Below are 17,838 nucleotides of genomic sequence, written 5' to 3'. Positions count from 1 at the left end.
AGCAGAGACATTGCTTTGCTGACAAAAGTCTGTAGAGTCAAAGCTGTGGTTTTTCCAGTAGTTGTGTACGGAGTGAGAGTTGGACCATGAAGAAGACTGAGCACTGAAGAATTGATGTTTTCAAATTGTGGTTTTGGAGAAGACTCTTGAGAGTCCGTTGGACTGCAAGGATATCAAACCAGTTAATCCTAAAGGAAATCACTCCTGAGTATTCATTGGGAGAACTGATGCCAAAGCTGAAGCTCCAATATTTTGGCCACCTGATGTGAAGAACTGACTCATTGGAAAAGACCCTAATGCTGGGAAGGAATGAGGGCAGGAGAAGAAGGGGATGACAGAGGATGAAATGGGTGGATGGCATCACTGACTCAATGGACATGAATTTGAGCAAGCTCCAGGAGTTGGTGATGGACAGGGAGGCATGGGGTGCTGCAGTCCATGGAGTTGCAAAGACTCGGACACAACTGAGTGACTGAACTGAACTGAACGGTATTGGTTTCCTAGGGCTGCTGCTGCTGCTGCTAAGTCGCTTCAGTCGTGTCCACTTTGTGTGACCCCATAGACGGCAGCCCACCAGGCTCCCCCGTCCCTGGGATTCTCCAGGCAAGAACACTGGAGTGGGTTGCCATTTCCTTCTCCAATGCACAAAAGTGAAAAGTGAAAGTGAAGTCGTTCAGTCGCGTCCGACTCTTAGCGACCCCACGGACTGCAGCCTACCAGGCTCCTCTGTCCATGGGTTTTTCCAGGCAAGAGTACTGGAGTGGGGTGCCATTGCCTTCTCTGTTACCAGGGCTACCATAATGCAATATCACAGGCTGGGTGGCTTAAACAACAGAGATATATTCTCTCACAGCTCTGGAGGCCAGAAGTCTCAGATGAAGGTGTCGGCAAGGTTGGTTCCTCCTGAGGGCTAGTGGCGAGAATCTACTCCAGGCCCTTTCTCCCAGCTCCTGGTGGTCTCAGGCACCCCTGGCCTTGTACATGGCATTCTCCATGAATCTTCCTGCCACTTTCTGTGCTTTTCTGTCTCTATGTCCAAATTTCCCCCTTTTTATAAGGATACTATTCCTGTTGGATGAGGGACCTCATTTTAACTTAATTACCTTTTTAAAGAATGATCTCCAAACACCATCACATTCTGAGGTACGGGCGTTGGGACTCCAACATGTGAATCTAGGCTGGGGCACAGTTCACCCTATGACACCAGTGGAGCAGTGGCTTTCCACCCTGCTTGTACCCACACAGGCTTGCCAGCAGCACATAGACCTTCCTGCTTCTCAGGGTTCTCAGCTACTGACATTGTCAGAATTTTTCATCTTCTGCCAGTCTGATAAGGCACATGTCAATGCCATATAATTTGTCCCCTCTTTTCATGTGTTACATGTCTACTTTGGTGAATCCCCCATTCATACCTTGGCCCATTTTTTGTAGCTGGAGTTAAGAGTGTCTTCCAAACTGATTTATAGGACTTGTTTGTAGATCCTGGATACTACCTTGCACTGCACAGCTTTTCAGCTGGTTTCTGGCTCATCTTTACACTCATTTATGGTCTCGTTTGGTGCACAGAGGGTTTTTTTATTTTTAATCATCTCTATGTAGCCAAATGCTTCAAGCACCAAGGTTTATCCTGTTTAAGAAATCTTCCCCTATATCACCATCATGGAAATACTGTCTTATATTTTCTGTCTTAAATAATTTCAAGCTTTGTTTCTCACATTCTGGCCTTGGTCAACCTGGGCTTTATTTGTGATGGATGGACAAAAAAATCTAATTTTGTTTTTCCCATTGGATTGCTGATGGCTGAACTCATCCCAGCTGGTTTCCCTGGTGGGCCGAGGCTCCAGCATCCTGACCCCTGATGTCCACATCCATGGCACACCAGGATTTTCCTCTGAAGGGCTCAGTGCTCAGAGCAGGGCCGTCTGCGCATGCTCCCAGGAGGAGCCAAGCTGGAGCCCGGAGCTATGGCTGTGCCCTGCTGCAAGGGGCTGCAGAGATGGATACTAGTTTCCTGGGGTGGCCATAACAAATGACTGCAAATTCAGTGCCTTGAAATGACAGACAGGTTTTCCTCTCATAGCTCTGGAGGCCAGGAGTCTGAAGTCATGGCATCAGAAGTGTTGATTCCTTCTGGAAGCTGCAAGAGAGAATCTGCCCCAGGCCGCTCTCTGAGCTTCTTGTGGTCTTTGGCGGTTCTTGGCACTCTGCGGCCTGTGGATGGGTCAGTCCAGTTTCTGCTTCATCTCACATGGTCTCCTCCTCCACGTCTGTGTCAGTTTCCCCTTCTCTCCTAAGCATTGTCAGTGGATTTAGGGCCCACCCTAATCTGCGAGGATGTCACCCTGAGATCCTGTATTACGTTTGCCAAAACCTTTTTGAAAGTCAGGTCATATCCACAAGTTCTAAGTGGACATGGCTTTTGGGGGCCACCATTCAGCCCACTGTAGGTCTTATCTGTAGTGCGAAGAGTGTACTCACTGGGGCAGCAGAAGTGGTCCTCCTTCAGCAGTCGCTCTCTCACTGGCGTGCACTGCCTTATGGCTGCCTTGCTGGGTGATCTGGGAGCCCGGTCTGCCATTTTTCTTTTGTTCCTCCCCGACCCCTCAGGCCAGTGATGAGTTATCCCACTTCTGGAAATGTGTCTTAAGGAACTGACTCAATAGCATGAGAGAAAACATCTTCTTGTTGTTGCCTTGTTGATAATACTGAAAAGTTGGACGTAACCCCCAGGAGAGGAGGTAATTACTTAATTACTTCAATAACACTTGTTCGTCACCCAGACTAACTGAGAGACTTAGAAGCAGCTGGGGAAAGGAATGAGCAGGATAAGAGGGGATGGTTGCCGCCTCCCTAGTGAGGGGGATGTTCCACTTGTGATGACCCGGAGGGTCACATAATGTCAGTAAGGAAGTGGACACCTAGGGAAGTCTTGGGTGTGATAAGCTGGTCTGAATCCTTGAGAGGAAGCCATGAAGGATAAGTTTTCTCTGGTGGACCAGGCTGAGCCAGGAAGGAGGCTTCAGGAGGAGAGCAGCCTGATGAAATCTGCAGGAACCTCCTAACCTTCCTGGGACCCATGACCGGCCACCAAAATCAGAAAAACATGGCAACACGGAAGGGTGCCTGATTAGGTGAAAAATACAGCATAAAAATTGGTTCAGAGAAGTGCCTAGAAAAATAGAATTGCCCTATCATCCAGAAATCCTACTTCTGGGCATCTACCTGTAAAGAAAAACAGGGATTCAGAGAGATGTGTGTCCATCTGTCTGTGTTCATAGCAGCATTGTTCCCAATAGTCAGAAGGTGGAAAGAACCCAAATGTCCATTATCCCCAAATAAATGGATGAACCAAGTGTGGTCTATCCATGCAGTGGAATATTCAGCCTTAAAGAGGTAGGAAATTCTGACACACGTTACATCATGGATGAACCTCAAGGATGTTATTCTAAATGAAGTGAGCCAAACGCAAAGGACCAATACTATATAATCCCCTGATATGAGGGACCTGGAGCAGTCAGATTATTCATAGAAACAGAAAGCAGAATGTGGTTGCTGGGGCTGGTAGGAAGGGGAGGGGAGTTAGTGTTTAATTTGGGAAGTTACAAAGTTCTGTACATGGATGGTGGTGATGGTTGTGTCACAATGACAAACACAACACTGGGGGGCTTTGTGCATGTGACAGGTGGTTAAGATGGAATACACCATGTGTATTTCACCACAGTTTTTTTAGGGAAAGGATGCCTAGTACAGTAGCTGACTGGCTGGGGGGAGGGGGTGTTCAAGTCCCAGCCACGCCTCTCTGTGCCTTCTTTTATCCATCTGGCTTTATTTCTCTTGCTCAGAAGCTGTGTGGCGGTGAGGGTCCTCTGCCCCGTGGGAGGCTCCGGGCAGCAGGGGCAGGCGGCAGACCTTCACCAAGTCACATCATCAAATACGGGCATGGATTTCCTCTCAGTTATTAGGTCTGTGACCTTGCACAAGCTGCCTCTCCTTTCTGAGTTTGTTTCCTTGTCAGTAGGAACAGGGACAGTCACATGACTGATGATAAAGCATGAGTGTCCTCTGAATGGCCCAGGCGGGAGTGCTTAGCTGAGCAGGCCCTCCACAGGGGTGAGTTCCTTTTCCGGAGTTCCACGTCAGAAAGAGACGCCTGTGGACAACGCTGACGGGATTCATGTTGCCCACGATGGACTCAGGCAGTATATATCCAGGTATTTTAAGTCACGTACTATCCTTTTATATACCCAGAAGGTCTGGCAGGATATTCACCAAGGTGTGAAGAATGGGTAATAGGATGGCAAGTAGGAATTTTTTTCCTTAATCTCAATTCTAAACCTCAGTTTGGTTTTCTCAGATGCAAAATAAGAATTTTTTTTTCTTTTTAATGCTTTATTGTGGGAATGTTCAAGCCTTCACCAAAGAAGAAGAAATAGTTTAGTGAACTCCACTACCCAAGAATCAAGAGTTAGCAATAAATTGCCAATTTTGTTTCATTTCTGCCTCCCCACCTCTTCTCCTGCTGGTTATTTTAAAGCAAATCCCAAACAACGAGACTTTTTTAAAAAAAATCACCACAATACCATTATCACACCTAAATATTTTTTTTGTGCTTAATTTTTTGGTCATACCACACAGAATGCAAGACTTTAGTTCCCCAAACAAGACAGGAAACCATGCTCCTTACAGTAGAAGCTCGGAGTCTTAACCACTGGACTGCCAGGGAAGTCCCTAGGTAATTTAAGAAATTGATTTTTTAAAAAATTTTAGGTGTAGGGACTTTGGGGGTCCAGGTTAGGGCTCCATGCTTCCACTGCAGGGGGCACAGGTTCCATCCCTGGTCAGGAACCTGAGATCCCACATGCTGTGTGGCATGGCCAAAAATTTGTTTTAAAAATAAGAAAATTAAAAAAAAATTATCTAATATCTAATCAGTGTATAATCATCCTCGATTGTCCTGTGAACGCTTTTTAAATTTGATTTGCTTGAATCAGGATCCACAAGATCCACATATTACACTTTCTTGATGTATCCATTTCCCCAGAGTTTTAACTGGACAGTTTTTAAATGTCCAGTGAAGGCAAAAGGATTTTACAGTGAGCGCGTGCATGACCCCCACATTCAACCACTGACGTGTTACTGCCTCGTGCTCACCCATCTCCCTGTCTCTCTGTAGTCAGTAGTGCTTTTAAGTCTTTTAACCTAAACACTATCCTTGCTCTCATGTTTTTTCCTTGCCATTTATCTGTTGAAGAAATCGTATCATTTATCGTGTAGAATTTCTCATTTGAAGATTAGATGCGCTAATGTGTGCTTAGTGCTTAAAATGTGGTAGCTACCTAATTAATATTCATTAATAACTGTTTTGTTCTTTATCTGTATCTTCTGGTTTTTCCCAATGAAAATACATCCTTTTTATAAAAAAAAAAAAAAAAAGTTTTAAAAACGTCCCTTGGCTGCTAGACTTTTCAAAGCTACATTGGTTTGTAGCCACAAGAGGGGGTCTATCTTCACTTTGTCTGCTGGGGTCACCCTATCCCCTCGGCCCTCAGGAGGACCGCCAGCATTGGGCAGTGGAAGATGGCAGAAGGAGGGAATGTGCAGTTGGGAAGCAGAGCCGGTGGGGCTCAAGGGAAATGCCCCTGGAGGGGGGCAGTCTGGGGTCCAGCAATCTGGATTGGCCCCTTCCCCTGGGCTGAGGGCAGTGACACCAAGAGGGAGGCCCAGAGGAAAGGCTGCAAAGTGTGAAGAGCTGCAGAAATCCCCGGAGAGTGTGGAAGCAACAGTACACATCATTAGGACGGAAAGGGAGCACACAGCTTGGTTTCGAGGGGCTGGGGCAGATGGAAAAGAGGAAGATGAGCTTCTCTGGGGATCTGACTCCACAAACTCCGGGATCTGACTCCACAAACTCCGGGATCTGACTCCACAAACTCCGACACCAAGCAGACAGATGAGAAATACACAGGAACCGGCATCCTCCATGAGCCGCTGGAGAAGAAAAGCAGGAGACTGGCGATAGGGAGCTCTAGGAGGAGGGGTCAGGAGCTCTGAGCCAGGATTTGTCCCCCCCCCCCATCACCTGTGTGGTACTGGGTCATGCTCCCTCCCTTCCCTGAACCTCAGTTTCCCCCACCTGCAAAATAGGAGGGGTGAACCAGAAGCCCCCTAGGGGTTTCTTTTCGCTCAGGCAAGGCCAGTATCCCATCTCACTGACTGCTCCCTAGGGTGAAGGCGGGGGTCACAGCTGCTGGGATCTGGATGTGTTGGTGACTCCTTTGGCACTTGTCCTTTCAAGAAGGTAAACACCAAGTCCAAGGCTCAAAACTGTGAGTCACCAAGTCAAAGTACCAAGTGAGCTCAGGCTGTAGTGCACACCATCCTGGATTCCCCCATTCCTCACCCTGCCCTTCCTGGCCTGTGATCTGAGGTGGCATTCCACAAAGGACTGGTGATGCCCATCAAGGCTAAGGATACGGGCCCAGCCGGCTTTTCCTGAACCCAGATCCCAGACTTCTGAAAAGCAGTTAATCCTTGGAGTAGATTTGGCTAATTCACCTCCAAGGAAAACCTGCTGAATGTTTTTAGCCAAACCAAACAGAAAAGTGAATAAATATAGAAATAAACCACTTGCCTGAATCCCTGGCCCAGGACCCAGCCACCTGTCAACCACCACCATTGTGAAACCACAAGGCCAGAGGTCACGCTAGCCAACTTGCTGTGTGGGTCATTGTCATCCATGCTAATGAAATTCATTAGCCTATTGTGAGCTAGGTCTAGTGCTAGTCAGGTCTAGTGCCTCTGAAATTGCCTGATGACACTGGTGTGGATGGTGGAGAAGCTCAGACCATGGAGCCTGAACACAGGCTCCCTAAGTGCCTCACCCAGAGTTGAGTCGTGCCCCACCCAAGGTGCCCCAGTGGGTCCTCCTGAATCACGGCAGCTCCCGGGGACTACTCCCATGTGAGCTTGAGTACAGGAGGGCAGACTTATGTCCATGCCCATTCCAGGGAAAACAGGATGAGCAATGCCCTCTGGGGCTGCAGGAGCCAGGAGTGAGGCTAGGGCAGAACGGAGTAGCACTTAATACGGCCCGCTTTGGGCTTTGTGATGGGTCAAATTGTGCCCCTCAAAAAAGATGGCCAAGAAGGGATTCCCTGATGGTCCAGTGGATAGGACTCTGCACTTCCACTGCCAGGGGCCCGGGTTCGATCCCTGGTTGGGGATCTAAGATGCCACATGCCACACTCACAGCCAAAAAAAAAGAAGAAAGAAAGGAAAAAAACAAACAAACATGTCCAAGTCCTAGCCCCCAGTACCTCCAAATAGACTGTCACTGTACTTGGAAATAGGGTTGTTGCAGATGTAGTAAGTTGAAATGCGGTCATGCTGGAGTAGGGAGAGCCCCTTACCCAGTAAGACTGTGTCCTTATAAATAAAAAGGGGAAGTTGGGGGCACAGGAACACGTAGGCAGGATTGAAGTTCTCCTTGAACTTGAAGGAGAGCTTGGGGAGATGCCACTGTGTGCAAGCCAGAGATGGCCAGCAAGCCCTCGGAAGTGAGACAGATGCAGAACAGACACTTTCTTCGGCCCTCAGACGACAGCAGCCATGCTGAGCCTCCAGAGCTGTGAGAGATGTCTCCGCTCTGTAAGCTGCCCAGTTCACGGTGCTCTGTGACAGCACCCTCGGACAGGGGTTTGGGTGGCGACGGGCCAGAATCTTGGGTTAGTGGCCTCCTCTCTGGGAGACCTGGGGCAGGTTACTTTCCTTCTTTGAGTCTGGGGCCTAGAACCAGAGACTCAGGGGGCCTGTCTGGATAAAGCCTAGCTAGGTCCCTTGGATGCGTTACCTGGACATGAGGTGGTGGAAAACTAGAAGCGGTGCCCCCTTAGCCCTGGAGACTGCACTGAGTTGGCCATTTTGGGCCCAATGCCAGACACACAGCAGAGGCAGCCGGAGTCCCATGAGGCACTGGAACAGAATTCCTGAGAGATCAGGACAAAAGACAGGAGAGAGGAGGCTTTGTGCAGACCCTGCCTCGACTCCTGTTCCTCCTGGGGCCTGGCTGTTCTGTGCTGGCTGGGTTCTGACGTATATGTCCTTTCCGAAGACTCTCCTTCCTTGAGGTGTCACAGAACAGTACGCTAGCTCATCTCTTTGCCTGTCTTTGGAAGTGCTTTGAAAACTGTAAAGTGGAGAACACGTTTTCTCAGCAACAGCCACCTTATTGAACACCCGTTGCATGCAGGTAAAGAAGCTGTAAGTCCTGCCCTAGGTGGTCCAGGCCAGGAAGGTGTTACAGGGTGGCGTGGAGAGGCAGTGACAATGCTGTCATGCCTGCCCACCCCCCCTGCCCCTGCCCAGTTCAGAATGAAACAGGATGGCCGGCTGAGTTCCAGTGTTTTCCACTGTCGAATATAAGAGGTTTTGTGAGACGTCAGAGATGGCATTCATTCCCTTCCTCGTCTTTTTTTCTCTTTTTGAGAAACGTGGGCTAACAGCAAAATTATGACAAGCATAACTGGGGCTAAAACAGGCAGCGTTGGGAATTCCCTGGCAGTCCAGTGGTTAGAAGTCCAGGCCCTCGCTGCCAAGAGCTCGGGTCGGGGAACTAAGATCTTGCATGCCATGAAGCATGACCCAGAAAAATAAAATAGGCAGGGACTTCACTGGAGGTCCAGAGACTAAGACTCCACACTCTCAGTGCCAAGGGCCCGGGCTTGATCCCTGGTCAGGGAACTAGATCCCACATGCCACAACTAAGAGTTCACACGCTGCAACTAAAGATCCCGCGTCCTGTAAGATTTCGCACTCAACAGCGAAGATCTGAGTGCCACAACTAAGACCCGACACAGATGAGTAAGTAAATAAATATTTAAAACAAACAAAATAGGCAACATGGCAGGGTGGCTAAGAGAGGGAGTCTAGTACTAAATTGACCAGGTTCAAGTGTGACCTTGGGCAAGTTAATGAACCTCCCTACTCCTCAACTTCCTCATCCATACAATGGATACAATAAACCCCACTGCAATTTCATGAGGATTAATTTAAAAGAGCCAACACAGGCAAAGTGCTTACACCAGTGGCTGGCACATAGTAAGACATATGTAGGTATTTGCTATTGTTAATAAAATAAATGCACAAGGTTGGGGAACACAATGAAAGAAGTGGTTATTATTTGGGATAAGACATTTCTTGGGGAACTGTCCAGCTCACAATGACCCACCTGACCATCCTTCTCACCTCTAAGGAGTGGTCGCCAGCAACCATATTCGGACAGCTTAGCTCAGACACTGGCTGGGGTGGGCATCTGGGCCACTTGAGCAACTAAATTCTTCCCTTAGAACTGGGCCAAAGAAAGAACTCCCAGTAACTATATGTAACGTTGTATATATAATTTTTCAAGTCTCCTGTAAATGTGTTATCATGTTTTCATAATTTAAAAGATAGAAAGAAAGAGCTCCTAGATAGTTGATCTCGGCGGGTCTCTCGAGGGGTCCCCTTCTGACAGGCTGAAGAAACACAGCAGAGAAAGTCTGGATGTGGGGACTGAAGATGCAGAGAGAAGCAGGCACACAGAGCCGAGAGAAAGCCCCTGGTTTCTGGCCGTTTCTGAGACCTGCCTACCTTTATGCCCTCGGGGGTCCCGTGAGACACCCTTGATTCCTTCTAAGCCATTTCCACTCTTTTTGAAGCTACTCTGATTGGTCTCGTTTGCAGCTGGGGGCTCGGCGAACACCTCGATGCTGCAGCCTGCCCTCCCCTCGTTTCTCTGAATCTGTGAGGGTCTGCTCACCAGAGCTACAAGAAAACGTCCGCTCTTCTCCCTTCAGCCCAGGCCGACTGCAGTTTCAGTTTCATGCTGTGGCTGAAGAAAGAAGGAACCAGGAGTTGAGCAACCTGGCTTCCCTACCATGCATTGGGCACTTCTTCCTAAACCTTGTTCTGAGCACTTTACATGCATTGTCTCATTTGCTTGATTGTGACTATCAGATTGGATCTCTGTTTCACAGATGGAGAGACTGAGGCTTCTGAGAAGTTAAGAGGCTCAGGTAGTTTCACCCAGCTAAGTCAGGTGGACAGCTGGGATCCAAATCCAAAGTTTGTCCTTTCAGCCTCCTTCCCATCCCTCCTGGAGCCCCTGGATTCCATCCTCCTGTTCTGCTGCTCTGGGATCCTGGACAGACCCTTGATCATGTCTCAGCTGGTGAAAGGGGGTGTGGCTAGGTTTTGGAAGAGCCACACATACTCCACACATATTAACACACCCCCCCATACTTCCTTTCCTTGCTTCTTAGCAACTGACTCAGAGCGGATGGAGGGGAAAGAAGTGAGGTCACATTTAAATTGGTCAATTTGAGCAGCTCACCGCAAAGGCTGGTGTGGGAGAGAGACGCAATTAATCTGAAAAACACAGTGGTTTTTATTTTTAAAAATATGATCCGTGGCCTTCAAACCTCTGTGCGGCTGTACCAGGCATCCATTTCCACGCGTCAGCAGCAGCCTGGCATTCGGGCTTTTCATAAAGTCCCTGTGAATTTTTAAAAAAATAAATGGCATTTGTCTTCTTTTTTCAAAAGTAAAACAAATCAATACATGTTCATTGTAGAAAATTTGGGCTTGGGGGGTGGGAAGAGAGCAGAAAGAGGACAACAGTATTTACCCGTAAGTGTTGCAGCCGTGTAATGGATAGATTAGTCAGCCACGAAAGGAACAGACCACAATACATGCACCAACACAGATGGATCACCAAAAGTGTTATGGTGCGTCAGAGGTCAGACCCAAAGGAGGATGTATCTTTTGACTCTATTTATATGAAGTTCAAGAAGGGGTGAAACTATCTATAGTGACATAAGGCAGATGGGGGGATGTCTAGGCCAGCAGGTGGGTGGCTGGGATCAACAGCAGAGGAGCAGAAGAAGCTTTGTTTGGGTTGTGAGAATGTTCTATATTGGTGTCTTGATTAGGGTGGTGGTTACCTGGGTGTAGACCTTCATCAACACTTATCAACCTATTCTTTTTAAATGGGTGACTTTTATTTCATGTAAATTGTATTTTGATAATGTGGATTTCAAAAGGCAAAAGAATGACGTATAATCCCACCCACTGCAGAGATAACTGCTATTAAGGTTGTGGTAAATCAATTGACTGATTGTGTGTAACAAAGATTCGTTTTAGCTAAATGTTCAATCCTCTGTAATACTTTTTTTTTTTTTAATTAACCTCAGGGACTTCCCTAGTGGTCCAGTGGTTAAGACTTCACCTTCCAATGAATCAGGTACAGGTTTGATTCCTGGTTGGGGAGCTGGGATCTCATGTACCTTGGGGACAAAAAACCCAAAACATAAAAAAGAGAAGCAATATTGCCCCTCCAGATCCCCCAAACCAGAGAAGTAGGGGGCGTGGCAGGTCATCACTCAGCTACCCAGTATCACAGGCTGCTAAGTAGGAAACAGGGCTCCCATGCCCCCTCTCTCCCTCCCCACCCTTGAGCATAGAAAATGGGCTGACTTCACATCAGCTCAGAAGCGGGAGGGGGATGTTCCCTGACTTCAGGATGAAAACATGACTCCTCTCCTTATAGCAGGAGAATAAGCACATTATTTGATCAGTACATTAAATGCCATCAGTACAGAGTGTGTGTTCCGTTATGCTGGTGTCTCATGCCTGTTAAAAATGAGGCTCAGGAATACTCTCCTGGATGATGTAATTTTGAGACAGAGTTTTAAGTCGGAGCTTTGGGAGTGTTCCCCCAAAGCAGCAGTTCCATGGGGCAGCTAAGAAATTAAGAACAAATAATTCTGTTTCTGGCACCTGGCATATGATTAGAGGCGTAGCTTCATGCCATTAAGGGGCTCCAGAAACATGACTCCAAACAGGTTGCATCTCATTTCATCCTGTGGGTTCCTGTGTTCCTTGACAGCCTGATAAAGCTGGCTGTGAGTTTCCTCCGGCCCCTGGGAAGTGGCATCTGAGGAGGGACGTGCTGTTGCATGAGTGTGGACAATATAATCTCCCCCAGACCGTGAACCACAGGATGCCTGGGGAGCAGCCTGTACCGGCTGAAAAGGTGGGAAAAACATTTTCCTTCAAACCAAGGGTTCTCAATCAGGGCTGATTCTGCCTCCCAGGTGACATGCAGTAACGTCTGGAGACATTCTGTTTGTCACAGAGCATGGCTGCTCCTGGCATCTATGGGTTAGGGCCAAGGATGCTGCTGAACACCCTCCAGTGCCCGGGGCAGCTCTCTGCTGCCAGGAATGATCCAGCCCTTAAATGTTCATAGCAGCCAAAGTTGAAACCCCTGCAAAGATGCTGTATTGAGTGTCTGTGCTCCAGTTGTTGGGCAACATGAGCTTGAGGAGGGCTGTAATCAGGGCCATGGAAACACAGGTTCAAAAATGACAGTGGCAACATGAAAATTCAATGCTTATTCTACTTGCTCACCCAGTGCTGGGCTGTGAGCTCATTTGATTTCTATGACTCTGGGAAGAAGTGCTGTTATAATCCCATTTTACAGTAAATCAACCAAAGATACACACATCTGGTAAATGGAAGGGCGAGAAGTTTTTGTTCTTCTTGGCACACTTTTCTGGGGGGGCGAAGGGGGAGGAGGGGTGTCTGATTCCCCTCACTCAACTATGAGCCCCGTGAGAGCAGCCTCATGTGTGAGCTGGACCTGTAGTCCCCAGCAAAGTCCTTGGCCCTCAGTAGGTGCTGACAGGGGTTTAATGGAATTGAATGAAGGCGGGCAGGAAGCAGGGCAGTGTTGCCTAGTGGTTAGAATGTTGGCATTGCAGTTTGATTTCCAACCATTCAACCAATAACCATCGTGCAGCTTCTGTGGTCCAGAACTGGGACCTGTTGGAGCTGACCTATGCTTGCCCATGAGAGCTGACTGTTAATTTTTCAGGAATTTTGCAAGCTGGTTGTTGGAGCCATTAAACAGGATGGAATTAATATCAAGTTATATTTAAATAAATCATATCTTTAAAAAGGTAATAAAATTCATCACTTCCTAATTATTTTACTGTATTTTACTAGTATTTCTGTTCCGGAGGTTATTTATGTCTATTTCAGGGGTCGCCAAACTTCTTCTGTAAAAGAGTCAGATAGAAATATTTTAGGCTTTGCAAGCCCTGAGCTGAGACCCCTCTGCCCCTGTTTCATGTCCCCTGGAATGTTGTATCTATAGGGTGGAAACACTCTGCAACGGGGTACGTCTCTTCCCAACTCTCCATGTTCAGCGAGGCCTGCTGATAACCTGAAGATGGCCGTGGTGGGAATATTTCCACCAGGGAGATTGTCAAATGCTGTAAATCAGCACCCGCCCCCCGCAACCACAAGCTCATGTTTAAACATTCACCAGCACACTGCAGGACACAATGATGGGCAGAACTGGAACAGACCCTGCCCTCTTGGAGGATACAGTGTGTTGGGTTTGTGGAGTATTTCGTGGAGAGGGGAGGAGGGAACTACAGGGGTGTGGTAGGTAGAAGCAGACGCCTAGGTGGCCCTCTCCCAGGGCTAGTCATCAGCTCTCATGCTTTCCTCCCCACCAGGGACTTTGCCACTTCCTCACGTCCCTCTGTGGCTGCCAGGGCAGCAGGTCTGTCTTTCCCCTCTGAGTTGGCTCCAGGGGGTGACCTGAGGGACCTCAGGGTTGAGCTGTGAGCTGTTTCTTGCCCCCTCACCACATGCCCCCAGCTTCTAGCATGGAGTAGCATCTTCACCAACGTGGCCCCGAGTGAATCCGTGGTACGCTGTTGATCCAAGTGGAAGAGGAACTTGCAGTGAGCCGGTGAGAGCAGAACGTTGGTCTTTGGGACGGGCTTAAACGAGGAGGGGCTGCCAGCCAAGAACGGAGAACATGGAAGCTTTGTCTGGTGACCTTTGTGAGTCAACCGGGCCGTGAGCCCCAGGACAGTAATGGGGTCATGACCTTGCCTGTCGTACCTACTGTTCCATGTCCCTCTCAGGTTTGATGCCAGGAGGGTGAACTCTAAGGGGCCTGCACTATTCCTGGCAGAATCTGGACTCCTGTGGCCCCAAGGATGACCTGGGTACCTGATGCATTGGTGGAAACCCAGTGGGCTTGTGTCTCCTACAGAGGTTGGGGGGGCAGCAGGGAGGGGGCTTCTGATGGAATCTGACAGCTAGACTTATTTTTAGGTCAGGAACCTGGGCCATTGGGAGGCGAGGGACTCTGCGTATCTCTGAGTATAAGTGCATCCCATCTCCCCACACCCTCGCTCACTGACCTCAGTCTATGGCCTAAGCAACAGGGGACAGGTGAGTCTGACCACAGGTCACTGTGTATTTGCTTGCGAGCACGAGGGCTACTGTCGACCAGGAGCTCCTGCTTTCAGTTTCCAGGGAACTTCTTACAGTATCTTGTGGGCTCCATGTCACTGACCTCAAACTCAAACCAAGAAATATTATTGAAAGATACATGGATCAAATTCAACCCTTTCTTCCTGAGCCTCTGCTCAGGAAAACATTACAAAAGGAGTGGGAAAAACATGGTCAGACAGAATTTTAGGTCAAAATCTTGGCTAGATCCTCATGTTTGTCTAAACCTCAACTTCCTCATCCTTAAGATGGAGATGGTAATTTCTGTCTTCTGGGTTGGTTGAGAGGAAGAAAAGAGAACAAATATATAACGCCCCCAGCATAGTACCTGGCCCTTGATCACGCTATTCCTATTCAATGCTTACAGATCAAGCACCATACCAAGCAGTGTTGAGGAGGTCTGGATGAAATCTGAAATCACATCCTTGTAAATCTCGTTCTGCTGAAGTTCTGCCCCCTGAACGGGGAGAGGAGGGTCCACAGATGTCCCTCAAGTGGACAGCAGCTGCTTTGTCTGCCATCGAGCCTCCCCACTCATGATTTCCTGTTGCACCCCATCACCTCCCTCCTGGGTACCCTCGACAGCCTCTCCAGCAGCCTCCCTGCCTCCAGGCTGCTGTTTTGCAAACCTTGTCCATGTCGTGCTGTGGCCAGTGACCTGGATGAAGGTGACATCTACAAGTCACTCCCCTGGATGGCTGGTGTGGTGGCTTCCCACTGCTCTCAGGGGAGAGTCTGGTCCCAGGGCCTGCACTTCAGGGCACTGCTTGCTCTACCCCTGCTCACCTCTAGGGCCTTTGCCCTGCACCCCAGGGGCTCTTTGTGTGCTGTGGCAAAACGCCTGCCATTTCCTGCACGGGCTGAGGGTCTTCCCTGCTTTCAGGAGCACCTTTCCCCACTTTCCCTGATTCCTAGTGACCACTTGGAGTCAGGACATGTTCACAGTGCCACAGCACACACCCGCAAACCTCCCCACTCCCCCCTTTCCTGTAGTGCCATGAGCAGTATGGTCGTTGTCTTTACATGGCCTTAGATGCTGAGCTTCGCACCTGGAACCGGGTCCTGATTAGCCACAGGAGGCTGGCAGCCTCTCTGTATCCTTACCTGCAGGAGGGGATGGTGATGGGTCAACCCTGTGTCTCAGGGTTGCTGTGAGAAGGAAAAGTTGTGTGCGTGCTTAGGATGCTGGGAATTATTCCTGCAATTGGCAAACAGCAGCTCAATAAAGGTCTGAACAAGAGATTTAACCCCCTTAGATGGGCTTCCCAGGTGGTAAAGAACCCACCTGCCAATGCAGGAGATGTAAGAGATGTGGGTTCGATCCCCAGGTCGGGAAGATCTCCTGGAGGAGGGCATGGCAACCCACTCAGTATTCTAGCCTGGAGAATCCCAGGGACAGAGAGGAGGCTGGCGGGCTACAGTCCACAGCGACGCAACGAGTCAGACACAACTGAAGCAACTGAGCACGCACAAACCCTTTTAAAGGTATGGCCTGGGGCTGTGTCATCAGTTGGGGACTCCGGCTTAACTCCTTGTTTGATGGTTTTCTCAAGGCTGTTGAAATTCAGAACTTGAAGAAGAGAATTTGACAGCAGGTTGTAGAGAGTCAGTGAATTCCGCATTTCCCCACCTCATTTGCCTCCCCAGGGCTCATGAGAGAACAGCCCTGCGGATCTATCTCCCAGACAGCCTGCACATGTCTTCTCTGCGGAGGGACACACATCGGGCCCTGACCTCCACCCGGGTCCCAGCCCTGGCCAGGCTTGGGTGAGAGTCTTTTGGGGAGCCCTAATCTTGTGTATTCTGGAGTGGGGGGAGGAGACAATCCCCACTGAAGGGCTGCCGTGGACAGACTTTGGCATTTATGATGCAATTCAACGCATGCTCACACACCCGTGTGTCCACTTACAGAGGCACCTTCACTAAACAAAAAGGCACAGATCTGGGGGTTTTAATGCTATTGACTGTAGAAGTGTGTGGATGTGAGGAACCCGACCCCAGAGCTGAGCACTGGCTAGGTGGCTCTGGGTACCTCTCCCGATGGCACAAAGGGGCCGTTTCCTGTGGCACAGCTGGAGCGCCCCTGTGACTTGGCAGTTCGTTCCCCCAGGGTGCTTCCAATATGGTCCTCTCACAGCCCTGCAGGGCCTGGGGATGCAGAGAGGAAGGACCCGGCTTGAAGGGGAGAGGAAAAGAGGCCGGGGCCGCTGGGGTGCAGGCAGAGGGGGCGCCCATAACACTGGAGAGGGTTTCTGTGTCTAGGTTCCAGTTAGGAACTGATCAGACTCCAGGAGGAGAAGGAAAGCGAGGGGGGATGCTGGCTGAGGAGCCTGTCCCCTCCCGTGAGAAGCTTGAGGACCCCAAGGGCACACAGACATCTGTAAATGTCCAGGAGGCCCGTGGACTCCTATCGGCTGAGCCAGGGCGTGTGTGGCTCATTATTCGGATACTTGACGGGACATTTGCAATTCGAGGGAATATCTGTGTCCCGTGGCCATCCAGGTGGGCGGCCAGAGCTGAGCGGGGGTGGAGGATCACCTGGCCATCCAGGTGGGCGGCCAGAGCTGGGCAGGGATGGAGGGTCACCTGGCCATCCAGGTGGGCGGCCAGAGCTGAGCGGGGATGGAGGGTCACCTGGCCATCCAGGTGGGCGGCCAGAGCTGGGCGGGGATGGGGGGGTGTCACCTGGCCATCCAGGTGGGCGGCCAGAGCTGGGCGGGAGTGGAGGGTCACCTGGCCATCCAGGTGGGCAGCCAGAGCTGGGCCGGGGTCCCAGGTCGGGCGGCCCTCCCCCAGCACCTCCGGCCCCTCGGGCTGGCAGCCGGCCGCCCCTCCACCACCCGCGCAGACCGCTCTCGGGCCGGGCCCGCCTGGGCACCGGCGGCGGGGCGGGGGGGAGGGGGGCGCGGCCCGGCGTGACGTCAGGCGCCCCGCCCCCGGCCCCCCGGTTTCGGGCGGGGCGCCGGGGTCCCGCGGGCCAGGCCGCCCCCGCCCCCCGCCCCGGGGCCGCCGCTCCCGCCTGGCCGCGCCCGCCCAGCGCCCCCCCGCCGGCGGACCCCGCCCGCGCGAAGCCGAAGCCGCGGCGGCGGCCGGCGTTGCCGCCATTGACGTCAGAGGGCGGGCACATGACCCCCGGGGACCAATCGCGCGCGCGCCGCGCGGCTCCGCGAGCTCCCCGCCGCGCCGGCCCCCGCGGCCCCGCCGCACACTCGCCCGCGGACGGCCGCCCGGACACACGCACCGTGCACACGAGCGGGCGGCGGGCCCGAGACACGCCCGCCGGCGCGGCCGCCCGCCCCCGCCGCCGCCGCCCCCCGCCCGCCCGCGCCCCTGCGCCCCCGCCCGCCGCCGAGCCGGTCCGGCCGCCGCGAGCATGCACCCGACGAGCTAGGAGGAAGCCGGAGCCCCGCAGGAAGCCCCGCGCCGCCCGCCGCCCGGGCCCCGCCCCTGCGGGGCGCCCCCAGCCCCGCGCCCCCCGCCTTCCCA

General features: G+C 51.1%; 1 long non-coding RNA gene and 1 other non-coding gene across 2 annotated transcripts in view; both read left to right on the top strand.

The window, feature by feature from the left end:
- Positions 1 to 4,493, top strand: part of LOC145514781 (uncharacterized) — a 30,117-nt gene extending 25,624 nt beyond the window's left edge. Inside the window, exon 6 of the long non-coding RNA XR_014060455.1 lies at positions 2,608 to 4,493. This is a non-coding gene — a long non-coding RNA (uncharacterized LOC145514781). The remainder of the gene's footprint in view (positions 1 to 2,607) is intronic.
- A 2,658-nt stretch (positions 4,494 to 7,151) lies between these two features.
- TRNAG-UCC (transfer RNA glycine (anticodon UCC)) lies at positions 7,152 to 7,224 on the top strand. Its single transcript has one exon. It is a non-coding gene; the product is annotated as a tRNA-Gly (tRNA).
- Positions 7,225 to 17,838: the final 10,614 nt, after the last annotated feature.

The sequence above is a fragment of the Giraffa tippelskirchi genome, chromosome 7, assembly GCF_054371585.1.
Source record: "Giraffa tippelskirchi isolate mGirTip1 chromosome 7, T2T-mGirTip1v1.2.pri, whole genome shotgun sequence".
In the NCBI taxonomy this organism is placed as follows: domain Eukaryota; kingdom Metazoa; phylum Chordata; class Mammalia; order Artiodactyla; family Giraffidae; genus Giraffa; species Giraffa tippelskirchi.
Note: the sequence above shows the minus strand (reverse complement) of the source record. Positions and strands in the feature narration are given on the sequence as shown.